The sequence below is a fragment of the Oryx dammah genome, unplaced genomic scaffold (assembly GCF_014754425.2).
Source record: "Oryx dammah isolate SB20612 unplaced genomic scaffold, SCBI_Odam_1.1 HiC_scaffold_2, whole genome shotgun sequence".
Taxonomy (NCBI): domain Eukaryota; kingdom Metazoa; phylum Chordata; class Mammalia; order Artiodactyla; family Bovidae; genus Oryx; species Oryx dammah.
Genome location: NW_024070186.1, coordinates 68,825,214 through 68,839,285, shown reverse-complemented (window position 1 = coordinate 68,839,285; position 14,072 = coordinate 68,825,214). Strand labels below are relative to the sequence as shown.

The 14,072-nt window shown below is 39.4% G+C and overlaps 1 protein-coding gene across 1 annotated transcript in view; it reads right to left on the bottom strand.

Annotated features, from left to right (window-relative positions):
• Positions 1–7,297, bottom strand: part of PIK3CA (phosphatidylinositol-4,5-bisphosphate 3-kinase catalytic subunit alpha) — an 84,247-nt gene extending 76,950 nt beyond the window's left edge. Inside the window, exon 1 of the mRNA XM_040251301.1 lies at positions 7,227–7,297. The gene's annotated coding sequence lies outside the window, so the exon portion shown is untranslated. The remainder of the gene's footprint in view (positions 1–7,226) is intronic.
• Positions 7,298–14,072: the final 6,775 nt, after the last annotated feature.

Sequence of the window (14,072 nt, the reverse complement as noted above, 5' to 3'; positions counted from 1 at the left end):
AGGAAATTATGGGACATATTTTCCTAGAAGTCTTTAACTAAAGTAAGGAAGAGTGCCAATGGCTATTAAGGGTGCTGAGACAGGTTTGCCAGCCTTCAAAACCCTGGCAACTGGAGTGCAACGGATGATCTGCTCTCAATGTCTCGTCAGAAACTTAACTGCTCTCAGTGCCAGTAACCAAAAGGGCATGCCTGCTATAAGTTGGATCCTCCCAAGTCCCTGACAGTTTTGGAGAGAAAGCAAAAAATCTTTCCAGTCCATTCTTTTCTGATGGCAGTTTTTTCTGTGAGAATTTCACAGAAGGGCCTTCAAATATGTGCAAATTTATAAACAAGTAGATAAAAGAGATTTTCTCTTCTGAAGATAACAATAAACTGAGTTAGGCCATCTTCTCTCTAGGGAATGGCTTACTTAGTCCTCCCTGAAATAAAAAATAGGCTTTAAAATGCTAGGAATCAAACAAGTGCTAAAAGGTCAAGATCTAAGGCCAAAGAGCTAGATAGAACCTAGATTCTCAGACTCCTGATTCAGTGTTCTTCTAGGAAATAGCTATTCCTAACCTATTAATCTTTGTTAAAAATGTCTACAAACATCAGTAGAAATATGCAACTAGTTTACTTATAGAAAAATATCTCCTATAATTCGAATCTATATACAGTAAATGATCAACTAAGACACATAGCAATTTATTAATTTTCAGATACTTTAAAGTATACAGCTATTAACTGATAGAAAGATAAGTGTTTTGATCCCCAATTATGATTCTACTGCAAAAATATCACTTACTGATCACCTACTTTTGGGTACTATGCTAGGTGCTAAGGATACAAGAATGAACACAGTCTCCTCCTGTTAAAAAAATTTTTTTCTGCTTAAAATTATCCTCATAATACTGCTTTAAATCTCTATAGTGCTTTATAAGATGCATCTCTCTACAGAATTTTACTAACCCCTGGTGAGTCTGGCAAGAGAATTATGATCAGAACAGAATGTTTCTATCCTAATGCAGCTATTTTTACATCACAACACTGACTTCCCTGGTTTCCACTACACAAATATTTAAAACCTGAAGTGTACCAGATAAGCATTGTCTGTAAGAATACTTAACTTCTACCTTTTTTAAAATCTCACACTTATTTCAAATGGTAATGCTGGCCCTAACACAGTGACTCCTTTGTAACAATTCCAATTAATATTAATACTAAAAGATACTAAAACTTAACCTCTTATAAATGAGTGTAATTTAGATAAACTATCAAGCCAGCTAGCAAAATGATATGAAGAGATGAGTGTTTAATTGTCAGACCAAACGCTGAAGTGTATTATTCCTGTACTAGGTATAAATTTAAAATAATTAGTCTGTATACATTTTCTTTTAAATAACTGTATAGAACTGGGATTACTTAAATTATCTCATTAATTAATGAGTTACTAGAAAGTAGCATATTAAAGAGCAGCAAAGATGTGATATGGTCTGCCTCCTTTCCCCTATAGACAAATACAAAGTGGCAGTTTGGGATTGGAATTTGGTCTTTCAGCCATCCAAACCAGAGCATTATAATCCATTCTAAAAACAGTTTCACTGTAAGAAACATTAAACTTGAAGAAATAGCTCTAAGCCACCACTTTTATTATAAACTTTTTATTAAAGTATTTTGACATTAAACTCCCCAAATTGTATAGTTGAGGAGAGGGAGAGAGAACACATAAAAATTTAACCAGTATCAACTGATTCATATTAATAAAGGATTAAATACAAATAACATAAGTGGCTATAAAACATTATCAGTTTATCTAAGGCTGAATAACCTTTCTGAACAATGGAAATCACAAGCCTTTAAGTCGAATCCTTAGACTTCACTGTGTGTTGCCTCATGCTTCTTTATTACACCCTTAGGACTTCAGTTTCTCTACCACTATTTTTAATTTTTATTACAGTATCTTTTCTTAAAAGATAATTAATAAAGTTCATTTTAAATATAAGCTTAAGGGACGTCCCTAGTGGTCCAGTGATTAAGATTCTGTGCTTCCACTGCAGGGGGTGTGGGTTTGATCCCTGATTGGGGTACTGAGATCCCACATGCCCTGAGGTGTGGCCAACAAATAAAAATAAATATATAAATATATAAATAATACGTTAAAGTCGTTAAAAAATCAAAAACAAAACAAAGACATAAACTTAAGGGAAAACTCAGACAAGTTAATTTGATTTATAAAAAAATAAGATTGGCATTAAGAAACTTCAGCAGAGATATTGTTACACTGTGTCGCCAAATAAATAAAGGTTACTAAATAAATAAAGGTTAAAATAAACACATAAAACTAAGATACAAAGCTCCCAGAGAAAAATATCAATAACTTCAGTTTGCTAACTGATACCTGTAACTGCTAATCTGACATCGAGAACAATCTTCTGCAATTGGTCCTGACCAGAGGTATACTTCCTATATCTCCTGGAAATTACTAAATAAAATCACTGTTTACTAAATAATTTTTACTAAAATTTACTAAATAAAAAAACTCCCTGAATTTTAAGGCCTGGCAAACAGAGACGTCACCAAAATCTGAGTCTTTTTTGTAAATCACCCTTAGTTTTAATCTGTTCCATTCTTTTGGAATGGTCAGGTCTGATTTTACTGATCTTTGGCGATGGTATGAGGTCATCAGTTCAGATTCTCCCTTCCTGCATATTATGTATTATGATATAGAAATAGCTTGATACTTGCTACCCTGTCATGGTGGCATAGTTGCTAAGTCATGTCCGACTCTTGCGACCCATGGACAATAGCCCGCCAGGCTCCTCTGTCCATGGGATTTTTCCAGGCATGAATACTGGAGTGGTTTATCATTTCCTTCTCCAGGGGATCTTCCCCACCCAGGGATCAAACCTGGGTCTCCTGAACTACAGGGAGATTCTTTACCCACTGAGCTATCAGGGATGCTCCTGTCATGGTTCAAACTTCAAGGCATAATTATTTCCCAGGTAGGTTAACTAACACCTGGATGTTTGACAGTGGAATAGGGTTCTAAGAAAATGAAACTAAAAGCCACGTGGTTCTTGGTCCCTAGTCACACCTGTAAAGTTAGCAGTCAGCAAAGTGGAAAACAGGATGTATTACATATATTACATAAATTATCTTTTTTCTTATCTCAGATAAGTCCACTCATGAGATCTAACACTTTCAAAAGGAAAAGGAAATGAACACGTATTAGGCATCTGATCCTGGCCAAAACTTTCTTGGATCTACACTCATTTAATTCAACAAAAACAAAAACAATAACAACTCTGTTGAGTAGTAATTAGTCTTATTATACATATTAAGAAATCTGTCCAAAGTAATTCTGCCAGTAAGCATAGAAGCCAGGGTTTGAACCAAGGAGGTTCAGATTTTCCAAAGTCAGTATTTTTAGTACTCATAGGTTTTTAAGGCTAAAGCACTGAGTAGTACCATGTAGAGCATTCAGTACAATTCCTCTATTACAGATGAGAAAACTGAGACCCTAAAAGATTGAGACTTGCCCAAGGACACACTCTTGTGGTGAGGTTAGGATCAGAATTCACATCTCCTGATTTCTAGCACAGTTCTGTGTTTAATTATTTGTGTGTGTGTGTGGGGGAGTTTGAGTGTCACTCTTGATATAATTTATATGTACTTTAGAACATCCCAAATGTCTCCAATTAAAATACATATGTGTGGCAGGTTAGGGATGTATATTTTTAGTGAATAAATATAGTATAAAAACTCAATAGGCATTTGTAAATTATTAATGTTGTAAAGAAGTCTGCTGTCAATATATTTATTTACTGAATAACTCTACTATGTACTGGCTACTGTGCTTGACAATGAGAACATAACTGTATAAGATAAAACCCCTAGAGTTCTCATGAAATTTACATCTTGGTGGAAGATACAGACAAATAAATTGGCAATTGCCAATGCACTGAGTCAATGCTCTGACAGTAGGGGCACAAGATGTTATGCGAACAGGAAGCAAGGGCACCTGACCCAGACTAGACTTTTCAAAGGAATTGATATGAAAAATGAGTAGGAGTCAGCCAGTTAAACAAGGGGTATGGAGTGTGCAAATGTCTCATGAAAAGCAAATAGCACTGGCACATGAAGCAGGAAAAGGCCAAGGGAGCTGTAGGAAGAAAAAGAAGGGATGAAATTAGAAGAAAAGAAACAAACCATACAGGTCTTAGAAAGCAAGGGCTTTACAATCTTGTCTATTAGAATTACCGGGGGAACTTAAACAGACGTCTGGGCTCCATCTCAGACCAATTAAACCAGAATCTCCAGGAACGAGACCCTGGCACTGATATTTTTAAAAAGCTAACTAGACGATTCTAATGTGTGGCCAGAATCAAAAACCACTGTTTAAGCTATATGGGGAATTAAACACATCCATTTATTACTACAAATAAGGGAAAAGGTGATCTATGGGCTCTAGTTTCTTTATAAAAAAGCAGGCTGAAAAAAAAAAAAGCAGGCTGGAGCAAGTTAGAGGTAGCATAATAAAACGAAAGGAGTCACAAAGCATTCATTTTGTCAATGAGCCTGTCACCTGATACTTGTCCGACCTTAGATTAAAATGTCATTTCTCAGAGACAGCAATACTGCCTTCTCTACAGGATTGTTTTGTAGCTCAAGATAAACATACTTAAAAAAAACAGCTCAATAACTATACTAATATAAACCTTGATTTTCCAAGGTTTATGCTTCTAAACTTGCACAAATTTAAGATCATAAATATTTTCAGAGATAAATCTTTTATGATGCTTAAGAAACACATTTCATTGACAGAATCACCCCTCCCTTGAAATTCAAGATATTTAAATAATAAAATAGAGAAGTGATCCTTTTAATGCTATTTTTGTTGCTAACGAGATCAAATGGGATTAAGTTAGCCCTTTTCAAATAAACAGATCAACAGAGCAAATGACTTTTAAATGGTAATAGTAAATGTTATAAATTCTTAATTCAATAAAGGAAACAAGCGAACTCTTTTTGGAAATGTGTGACCTATCTTATCATTTAAGTATCTTACTTGTAAATTTACCTTTTTTTTTTTTTAAGGCAATATTTATTTGGGATGGAGAGGCTCTTATACTGACAGGAAGGAAACTCTGCTTTAAGAAGAGGTTGTTCCAGGCAAAGCCACTGCTCTTTTACAGTCCTCCTTTCACATATATCTAGCCCATGAGAAGATACACTTTCACGCAGTAATTTTTGGGTTTACAGCATTTGTATTTAGTGACATCTCCTTAATGCTATATTTAACTTACTAAAAATTGAGAAAAAAAACTTTAGACATATAAAACACTGTTCTGCATTTATATGTGGTTCATTTTTAATTCTTTTTTTTTTCATTTTTAATTCTTGAACTAAACTGATAGGAATGTCTTTCAAACTTTATATTCACAAAATCAATGATAAAATATTAAGTTAATATTCACTCATTTTCTTTTTATTTCCCCCATGATGCTATGACTGTTACCATGTGCGATCACTTCTTTCAATCATCTATTTTGTGATTTTAATAGGAAAACACTCTATTTTACAATGATGGAAAAAACCTATAAGAAACTTTTGAAAAAACTTACAGATGAAATTTAATTTTATCCAAAAAGGTGCGATGAGAAAACTCAGAAAACCAAACAAAATACCCCCCACCCTACCCACCCCCCGCACACCCCTACTGGGCCCTCTTCAGATAATTCTGGCTGATGACACTGCAGAACAGTTAATCTGATAATTAAAATTTTCCAGAACATGTGATGTTTAGATAGAGATCTATGCTGTCAACCAGAATTCAATGATTCAGTCTTAAAAAATGTTAAAACTTGAATACAGACATATTAACAAATTCTTACACTACAGTTGCTTCTAGGATCCATTAATAAAGACGTGCTGTGATTTATATAAATTAAGTTAGCAACGTGGTATCTTAAGTATTTTGTAGGTCTTTCCTTAACAACACGCAATCCAGCACATAAACAAATTTTGTACAGTGCAATGTAAGCAAATACCCAGAGAACCCAGCTTCTGAGCAGGAAAACATGCGACCGGTATTGCCCACAGTGGTTCAAATGTGGCCATAGTAATTACCCGATGACTTGAGTTAACAGAAGTTTACCTACCCAAGTTTTCCAAGGGTTCTCCCAGGCCTCACAAACTACGATTCAAAACATCATCTCGCCAACCCATGTACTGCATGTGCCTAAAGGCGCAGTGCTGGAATGAGGAAGCTTCACCAAACGAAATCACAACTCTACTTCATTAAAAAATATGAAGGCTGTTTTCACAGAAGCCCTTCTTATTGCGCTCCCCTTACCCTTTATATAACTACGTAAACAGCTTCCCAATTACTGACATCCAAAACAGCTTTCGATTCCTAAGCCTGGTAACTAGCCATCATCACCACTATTTCTTTAGCATCCTAAAATAAACCCCTCAAGCCGCGATCAAAACACACTGGCTGAACGTCTGGTGTTTACACAGTCCAATTCTGGGCGCTACCCTACCTTTCCGAGCCACTTAGGAGCTATGAAGCAGGCATCACATATTAGACTTACTAAAGACACAAATCGCGAGACAATGTCTCAGGTCTATGAATGAAAGATCCAATACGTTTGACTGTCTCGGTTAAAAGGGAAAAAACAACTTCGAGAGGAAGGGTGGGAGAGGAACTACGGGCTACGGGGATGTAGCCTTCCAAGCCGCAGCCGGGCGATTTAAACCCAGTATGAGGCAAACGCAGGGTCGCCGGGTTGGCGCGGTCGGAGTCCTCGGGCGTGACAGCCCCTCAGGAAGAGCTCGCGGTTTGGCAACGGGGATCGCTCACGCCGCGGTGCTCGCGGGTCGGGTGGATGTGCAAGGGCGCGGGGGACCGAGCCACCGCGGCCGGGGCGGCGGCCCTGGGCGCACTTCCTCAGTCTCTAGCCGCCCCATCCCCAAAAATGGGAGAGGAAGGAAACGAAGAGCGAGGCGGCGGCCAGAGGGAGAAAAGAGGGAGCGGCGAGCCCTCGCCTCTGCATCTGGGTGAGGCCAGCGGCAGGCGGAGGAGAGCGGGGATCGCAGGCGAACTCTCCTGCGAGCCGAAGCTGGGAGAGACGACGGGCGGGCAGCCCCCGCCCAAGACGGCGGGCGCGCCCGGGAGTCCCCAGCGCCCACCCGGCCCCATCCCGACCGCGCCCGCTCCCGGCCTGTCCGCGTTCTACTCACGCTCGGGGCTCCTCGAAGCTCCACGGCTCTAACCGCATCGGGTCCCAGCCCCGCGGGCGGCGGCGGCGGCGGCGCCGAGGGAGAGGAGAGCGGGCGGCACAGCCCCCGCCTCCCGGCCCCTCTCCCCCGCCGCTCCGGAGCTGCCCGGCCGGGCCCGAGCCCTGCCTCGCCGGCGGCCCCAGCCCCAGCGGCCGCGGCGGCAGCAGCCCGAGACCTCAGCGGCCGCAGCGGCGGCACCGGAACTGCCGCTTTCTCCTTCTTGCTGCCTCTCCTAGCTAGCCCCCGCCACACGCCCCCGCCCCCGTCTCCTTTCTCTGTCACCCCTGTTTTTTTTCCTTTTGTTTCCAGAATAAACTTTATTGGTCTCTTTTTCCGCTCACATCGTGTAAACAAACAACGAACTCTTCCCCACCCCCTCGACTCCCCCCTCCTCGGGTAGAGGAGGGTAAGAGCTGAGGAGGGGCCGAGCCTATTGTGCCCCGGAAGTAGAGGACCAAACGAGGGGAAGTGAAACTGCGGAGACCAGGAGGGGGAAGTGGGCAAATCGGGTAACAGGGTGCCAGTGCGCCTGCGCCTTGGTTTTGTGCCCGAAGTTTGAGTGGCTTTGTGGCTCATTTTCGTGCCGCGCTGGTATTTAACGCTGTCGTCTTTTGCAGTGGCGAGGCTGTTTTGTCATCTTGTGGAGGCATAGGTGTACGAACAGCAGGGATGCGCCTATCTGTTTCTACGAGCTGTAGGGCTGGGTTGAGATATAGAAAGGCGTATCGGGAGCAAGCGGGTCCATTCACTTTTACGCCCATAGAGGAAATGAGACTTAATCTCGTATAAGGGCGAGGGGAGGGGACGTAGTGGCTAACCGCCTCTGTCAGTGGCTAACCAGAAATGGATATCGATACTAGAAAGAAGGCCTTTTACAAAACGTTGCTTCGCGTCCTTTTGCCAACGTAAGGTTAAGTTGTAGCCCATCCCGAAAGAGGAATGCGCTGCCGTAGCCCTCTGCAATACTTTGACTCACTCAGGGAGACCTTTTGCAATGTCCTTTTTTCAGATCTGAATCAGCTTGTAGGATTCCATTCTGACCATTCAGAACACGTGCTTTTTTCGCGTAGTGCCCACGAAGACTTTAGAAAAACCATTTTGGTTCCAGATTAGATGCAGGGTGGTGGTTTGATACTGCGTGCCATGGAAGCTTCTTTTTGCTGGAGAGTAATAGGATCTGTTACGTTTTGAGATCACTACTGATAAGGGTCAGGTTTTCGGCGTGTTTCTCCCCCTAGTGGCCTTTCATCGTATTAAAAAGACGTAGAAACTGATTAGCAGAAATCTGCAATACAAGTCCTCAAACTAGGGCCCTCTCTTGCATTTTAAGGAGTTAGAGGACTTGAAAGTGACCCGCCCTGGAGATGTTACAATCCAGCTTGTCATTCAGTGCAGAAAGCTGACCGATAACCAATTTTGCTCAAACACCACACATCCTTACCAATCCTAAAAAAGAACCATTCCTTTATGTGGTCATAGTTTCATTTGACTGTGTTTCTGTATTTCCTGTGCTTTTTCTCTTTTCTTAAGCTCTGGTTTTCATCTCATATTTCAGGGGTCTAAGTTTCTAAATATTTCCTTGAACCAGTGTTTTTCAGCACTTTCAGAACACTGTGTTACTCAAGAGAAAGGAATTTAAACAAACAAAAAAAAGCAATGATATTGAATTACTAGTCAAAGGAAACATTAAGGCATCATTTCACAAATTTGTGTTCCCAGGCCCAGAGTTTAGTGAGATCTTAATAAGTGGTCCATAGTGGGGAAAAATTGCAGTAAATACATGTTTTTTTCTAAAATTTGTTTTAATAGAAAGATGGTACATGCATTACATGATTTTTGTTGTGTAATACCCTGCCTTTGAGGCTTCCCTGATAGCTCAATTGGTAAAGAATCTGCCTGCAATGCAGGAGACATTGGTTAGATTCCTTGGTCAGGAAAATCCACTGGAGAAGGGATAGGCTACCCACTCCAGTATTCTTGGGCTTCCCTGTGGCTCAGCTGGCAAAGAATCTACTTGCAATGTGGAAAACCTGGGTTCGATCCCTGGGTTGGGAAAATCCCATGGAGACCGGAAAAGCTACCCTCTCCAGTATTCTGGCCTAGAGAATTCCATGGACTGTATAGTGCATGGGGTCACAAAGAGTCGGACAGGACTGAGCGACTTTCACTTTCTTCCACTTTGCAATCTGCCTTTAAGAAATCACGTGTCACAACATGTGTCATGCTTCCCAGGTGGCGCTGGCAGTAAAGAACCTGCTTGCCAGTGCAGAAGACTTGAGACTCAGGTTCCATCCCTGGGTCAGGGAGATCCCCTGGAGGAAGGCATGGCAATCCAGTCCAGTATTCTCGCCTGAAGGATCACATGGACAGAGGAGCCTGGTGGACTGCAGTCCATGGTGTCGCAAAGAGTCGGACACAACTAAAGCAACTTAGAACGCATGCAGGTCACAACAGAAAATGTCATACCTGGTACTTGTATGATTACTCAATGGTACAGGATTAACATTTACTGCTGAATTCACAATTGCTATATTTGGTTTATATGGTGACCATTGATATGTTGTCTGCTTTATCTTGTTTCTGAAGGTGTCTGCACTGTTCTTCAGTGTTTATGTTAGGCCTCTATATGATGAAATGTGTTGCGTAAGGTCCTAAGACTGAAAGAAGAATGTTTTACAAGAATAATTGAAATTGTGATTCTCAGACTATAAGACAAAAAAAATGGAATACTTTAGAATTAAAGACCTGTTTTTAAAGTAAAGAGGTAGAATGTCCAAGGTGACACTGTTGTTCCATTCTAACACATAGGAGGTATTTAAAATAGTTACTTGCCTTTTGGTTTTATTTCCATTGAAAATAAAGATAACTGATACTCAAATGTGTATTGTGCACTGAAACACACTCTGTAACAAACACTGAAATTACAGCTAAGCTTTGAAGTCATTTGGAAACAAGAGTCAACTTGATTATGAAGCAATATACTCTGGATTTATAAAATTGCCAAGTCAAACAATAAAAACTCACCAAAGAAGAACAAAAATGAACTACCATGTAGCGCTTACTAGTTTGGTTATGATCAGAAAACATACTTTAACGATTTCAGTTCTTTTCTATTTGTTAAGGTTTATTTTGCCTGAATATCTTGGTAAATGTCCTTTTGTTGCTTACTCGCTAAGTCGTGTCTGACTGTTTGCGACTTCGTGGACTGCAGCACGTCAGGCTTCTCTGTCTTTAACTGTCTCTGAGAATTTGCTCAAATTCATGTCCATTGAGATGGTGATACTATCCAGCCGTCTCATCCTCTGTTGCCCCCTTCTCCTCCTGCCCTCAATCTTTCCCAGCATCAGGGTCTTTTCCAATGAGGCAGTTCTTTGCATCAGGTTGCCAAAGTATTGAAGCTTCAGCTTCAGCATCTGTCCTTCCAATGAATATTAAAGGTTTAATTTCCTTGCTGTCCAAGGGATTCTTGAGAGTCTTCTCCAGCACTGCAGTTCAAAAGCATCAATTCTTCAGCCCTCAACCTTCTTTATGCTACAACTATCATATCTGTACATGCCTACTGGAAAAACCATAGTTTTGACTGTATGGACTCTGTTGGCAAAGTGATGTCTCTGTTTTTTAATATGATGTCTAGGTTTGTCATAGCTTTTCATCCAAGAAGCAAGTATCTTTTAATTTCATGGCTGCAGGCACCATCCATAGTGACTTTGGAGCCCAAGAAAATAAAATCTGCCACTGTTTCCATTTTTTCCCCATCTATTTGCCATGAAGTGATGGGACCAGATGCCATGATCTTGTTTGTTTGTTTTTTTTTGAATATTTTTAAGCCAGCTTTTTTGCTTTCCTCTTTCAGTTTCATCAATAGGCTCTTTAGTTCTTCTTCTCTTTCTGCCATTATGGTGGTGTCATCTGCATATTTGAGGTTGCTGATATTTCTCATGGCAATCTTGATTCCTGCTTGTGATTCGTCCAGCCTGGCATTTCACATGATGTACTCTACATCTGAGTTAAATAAGGATGGTGACAATATACAGTCTTGACAAACTCCTTTCTCTATTTTGTACCAGTCAGTTATTTCATATCTGATTCTAACTATTGTTTCTTGATCTGCATACAAGTTGGTACCCCTATAATAAAACATTTTATGTGTGTTATTGGGTGCAATGTTCTATGTCAATCATGGCAAGTTAGTTGATAATGTTAGGTCTTCTATATCCTTACTGGATTTCTGCAGTAGTTCTATCAGTTTCTGAGAGAAGAGCATTGATGTCTCCAGCTATAATTGTGGCTTTGTCTATTTCTCCTTTCGCTTCTGTGTATTTTTGCTTTACATATCTTAAAGCTCTGTTGTTAGCTGTACACACATTTAGACTTATGTGTTTTTGATGAATTGACTCTTTTTACCATTATGTACTATCTTAATCCCTTGTAATATCCCTGATCTGAAATCTACTTTTTCTAATATTAATGTAGTCACACTACCTTCTTTGGTTAGTATTTGCATGATATATGTATTTCCTATCTTTTATTTATCTATATTGTTATATTTAAAATGAATTACTTGTAGACAACACATAAGTCTCTCTTTTTAATCCAGTCTGACAATCTCTGTAATTTCTGTATTTAGATTATTTACATTTAATATTAATATAATTGTTGATAAGATTGCCTTTAAGCCTACTATTTTATTGTTTATTTTCTGTTTGTTCTCTATTTTTTTCTCTTCCTACTTTCCTACCTTTTTATGGATTATTTGCATATTTTTAATAGTACATTTTAATTAATTGGTATATTGCCTTTTTGGATATATATCTTTGTATTTTTTTAATAGTTGCTCTATGGCTTACAATATATATACATAAGCTTTCACAGTCCACTGAATGTATTACATCACTTCAAGTAAAATGTGGAAAGACTCCTTGCAGTCACATAGGTCCCTCTTTGCCTCACTCACTGATCTTTAAGGTATAGTTGGTATATGTATAAATTTATATATGTGGAAATCCCATTAGATAATTTTATAAGTTTTGCTTTCAACAGTTAGCCAGGCATACTGTATTTTATCATGTTTCATTTTATTATACTTTGCAAATATATTCTTTTTTTTTTTTAACAAATAGAAGGTTTGTGATAACCATGAGTTAACAAGTATATTGGTGCCATTTTTACAATAGTATTTGCTTACTCCATGTCTCTGTGTCACATTTTGGTAATTCACATGATATTTCAAACTTTTTCAATATTATTATATTGTGATCTGTGTTCTGTGATCTTTGTTGTTACTGCTCTCATGGAAGGCTCAGATGATGGTTAGCATATTTTAGTAATAAAGTATTTTAAAATTAAGGTATGCATTAGTACATTTTTGATATGCTATTGCACATTTAGTAAACTATAATATTTCATGTAAACAGAACTTTAATATGCAGTGGGAAACCAAAAAATTCATTTGACTTGCTTTATTGTGATATTTGCTTTATTGAGGTGATTTAGAACTGAACCTGCAATATCTCTAAGACATTCCTGTACATATTTTAGAGAGCCTATGTGGAAAAAAAATAATCTTTTTGACTTACCCAGCCATTTCCATTTTTCTTCATTCTTTCCTGAAAACCCATGTTTCCTTCTGGTTTGTCAGTTCAGTCACTTAGTCGTGTCCGACTCTTTCCGACCCCATGGACTGCAGCACGCCAGGCCTACCTGTTCATCACCAACTCCCAGAGTTTACTCAAACTCATGTCCATTGAGTAGGTGACGCCATCCAACCATTTTGTCTTCTGTTTTTCCCTTCTCCTCCTGCCTGCAGTCTTTCCCAGCACCAGGGTCTTTTCAAATGAGTCAGTTCTTCACATCAGGTGGCCAAAGTATCGGAGTTTCAGCTTCAGCATCAGTCCTTCCAAAGAATATTCAGAACTGATTTCCTTTAGGATTAACTGATTTGTTCTCCTTGCAGTCCAAGGAACTCTCAAGAGTCTTCTCCAACACCACAGTTCAAAAGCCTCAATTCTTCGGCGGTCAGCTTTCTTTATGGTCCAACCCTCACATCCATACATAACTATTGAAAAAAACCCATAGCTTTGACTAGATGGACCTTTTTTGGCAAAATAATATCTCTGCTTTTTAATATGCTATCTAGGTTGGTCATAACTTTCCTTCCAAAGAGCAAGCATCTTTTAATTTCATGGCTGCAGTCACCATCTGCAGTGATTTTGGAGCCCCCCCAAAATAAAATCTGTCACTGTTTCCACTGTTTCCCCATCTATTTGCCATGAAGTGATGAGACCAGATGTCATGATCTTTGTTTTCTGAATGTTGAGTTTTAAACCAACTTTTTCACTCTCCTCTTGCACTTTCATCAAGAGGCTTTTTAATTCCTCTTTACTTTCTGCCATAAGGGTGGTGTTATTTGCAGATCTGAGGTTATTGATATTTCTCCCAGCAATCTTGATTCCAGTTTGTGCTTCATCCAGCCCAGCATTTCTCATGATGTACTCTGCATAGAAGTTAAATAAGCAGGGTGACAATATACAGCCTTGACATACTCCTTTTCCTATTTGGAACCAGTCTGTTGTTCCATGTCCAGTTCTAGCTGTTGCTTCCTGACCTGCATACAGATTTCTCAAGAGGCAGGTCAGGTGGTCTGGTATTCCCATCTCTTGAAGAATTTTCCGGTTTGTCGTGGTCCACATAGTCAAAGGCTTTGTCATAGTCAACAAAGCAGAAGTAGATGTTTTTCTGGAACTCTTTGGCTTTTTATATGATCCAACGGATGTTGGCAATTTGATCTCTAGTTCTTCTGCCTTTTCT